This window comes from Uranotaenia lowii, unplaced genomic scaffold (assembly GCF_029784155.1).
Source record: "Uranotaenia lowii strain MFRU-FL unplaced genomic scaffold, ASM2978415v1 HiC_scaffold_1314, whole genome shotgun sequence".
NCBI classification, from domain to species: domain Eukaryota; kingdom Metazoa; phylum Arthropoda; class Insecta; order Diptera; family Culicidae; genus Uranotaenia; species Uranotaenia lowii.
This window is the reverse complement of record NW_026597316.1, coordinates 4,846-7,543: the sequence shown is the minus strand read 5'-3', so window position 1 is coordinate 7,543 and position 2,698 is coordinate 4,846. Positions and strand designations below refer to the sequence as shown.

At 35.5% G+C, this 2,698-nt stretch overlaps 1 long non-coding RNA gene across 1 annotated transcript; it reads right to left on the bottom strand.

Annotated features, from left to right (window-relative positions):
- Window positions 1-297: 297 nt before the first annotated feature.
- LOC129759258 (uncharacterized) lies at window positions 298-1,502 on the bottom strand. Its single transcript, XR_008740148.1, has 3 exons — window positions 1,389-1,502; window positions 1,123-1,269; window positions 298-475 (listed from the first exon to the last, which is right to left on the bottom strand). It is a non-coding gene; the product is annotated as an uncharacterized LOC129759258 (long non-coding RNA).
- Between the last annotated feature and the right edge of the window lie 1,196 nt (window positions 1,503-2,698).

Genomic DNA, 2,698 nt, shown 5'->3' with positions numbered 1-2,698 from the left:
AAAATTTCATTGCCCGAGATCCGTTGGTAAATTTAAATTTGCAGCCCTTCAGTGTTGCCGTAATATGTAGTGAACTGAACCATATTTTTTAAGGATTGCATAAAAAAAAATTCTAATTTGAGAATTAATTTTGAAACGTAGACCGCCTGACTGGAATGTTGACACAAACGATTTCAAGATATGCTGAAGTTGTCCAACGAAAATCTGATACAGAACTCAAAGCCGACTGATTTTTGGGGTGTTCAACATTTCGGAAAATCTAGAACATTTAATCATTTTTTTTTCACTTACGTTTTTATTTATACTTCTAACTGATATACCCATACATGTATCCTGAGTTTTCTGGTTTCTAGTTCCAATGATGTAGTTTTATAGCCCTTTCCTTCGTCACTGCCACAGCAAACAAAATCGGAACTGCATGGTGAAATACCATATTGTAATAAAGCATCTGATTCTTCAAAACCGTCTAACATTCCTGTCGAAAAAAAAACGAACGTATGTTAATTTTTCTATTGTTCTTTTTTGCGATCAATCAATTGTATGAAATCAAATCTAACAACTATGTAGGTATTTAACCGAAATCCCATTTATAACGCAACTATACCCTAGTTTACGGAAAAAAACAATGTTAAGAAAGTTTAGCGTAAACAATACTCAAACTTTCAAATAGATCGGTTGAAAGTGAAATAGAAGCTACATCAGTGTTTCATTTGCCTTAGTTCAAATTCTGTTCAATCGAATACGAACCCAAAGATTTTTATCGATTGAAAATATTTCCGCGGACGAGTTCCAAATTAAACTGTATATAGAAACCGTGATATTAATAGATAATGTGTTAACTTTGAATGATAACTTGCTCAGGCAATGTTCAATGAGTTTACTGGATGAACCTTAACCAAAAGGTAAACATATTATTAAGAACAATCATCATTTCTAGAAAATAACATTCTTGAGAATTTCAACAAAAAAAATTATCACAAACTCATCCGGAAATGTACCATAGAAAATGTTCGCCACTCAATAAAGATATAATTACAATTACAATCGTAACGTTAGGGCAGAGCTTTAGTCTAAATTTGGACTGAATTTCGACGTTAGAAAAAAAAACCATTTGATACTAACCCGGTATAGGTCGCGAGTAAACGCCTCCGAGATGTCTTGCCGCTGCTGGTTGCTGTGAGCACAGAGAGAATCCTTCATGGCCTTCCGCAAGGCTGCCGCATCGGCCGAAGCGTCAAACTCTTCCACAGCAAATACAGTTGGGTGAGGCTAATAATCAGCAGCAGGGTAAAACGAAAAGTAGATAAAAGCACGTCATTAGAAGTCGCTTCACATCGTAATCAGTATTGAATTGATGAAAAATTGTTATTGAATTTAATTCTACTTACGGTGTAGTACCAGGACATGGCAAAACGGGGAGCTTTCAAATACGCAGAAAAATAGTTGTCTTTTAGTTCAGGATACTGAGTCGTTGACTGTTCACTTTGAGTTGCGATGTTGGAATGAAAATGGGACCGAACTGAACCAAAACGCACCAAATTTAACGCTTTTTTACCAGTGCTGCCACAAATCAATCTCTACCTCCAGTTCAAGAATAAAAATATATTTACCGAATTCTCTGCCTATAATGCAGGTATAGGTATAATAAATATTTTGGGATCTAAGTTAGGTAAATGCGGTGAATACCAACATGGGAATTTCCAAATCAAAGGCATTTTTTTCAGTGTATAGGTTGGCTTTTTGCGCTAAGCTGAGATGCGGCTGAGATGCATGTTAAGGGGGGGGTAGGGTCTAACACTTTCAAAAAATCGATTTTTTTATTTTTTTATTTTCTTATTGTAAAACATTTCAAGAATGTTGTGTCAAATTTTCAAGTCAATTGAAGCAAAACTGTAGAAGTTATAGGCCTTTATCTCCTCCTATCTAATACTGCAAGAAAGCAAGAGCAGAAACTTCAAACGCGTTTTTCTCGAAAGCACATTTATAAAGTCCGTGGACATCGTCATTTGAAAACTACTTATCCGATTAAATAAAAACGTTGGGGTCCAGAAAAACATCTATTCAAAATATTTTGCTCTGATTTTTTGAATTCAGATGAATCTGTGCTGAGATACAGTGTCCACCGCAAATCCTGTTTTCTAAAAGGCATCCTCGAAAATGCTCCGTCACCGGCTCATTTTTCAATATTTTTCTACGAAAAAATTACTAAATGTTCTTTTAACCTTCCAAAGTCGTTCGGGTCAATATGACCCGAAGCGCACATTCAAATCATCATAACTCTTCGAGAAAAAATCGCAAAAATTTGATTTTAAAAACCTCCCTGGGGAATCACGAAATACACAATCTGTAGTACCAGGCAACTTCCTGTGGCCACCGGAAGTGCTCGCTCAAAAAAATCCGTAATTAGGCTGTTCGGGTCTATATGACCCGAGAGTTTGCGTAAGTTCCCCTGGCCGCAAATATGGACCGATTTCGATGAATTTTAATTCATTGTATAGATAATTTATTCTAGTTTCTCAATATTGAAAAATAAAGTCGAAATATTCTACGAAATCACCAGTAGCTGATTCCGAATGAAAAAAGTCCCGAAAAAGAGCTCTTTTTAGAATGCTTATAACTTGAGACACGTTCCAAATAATGCGCTGATTTTATAATATTTGGAATTGTCAAGAATAAATCTATCCATGGATGTATAAAT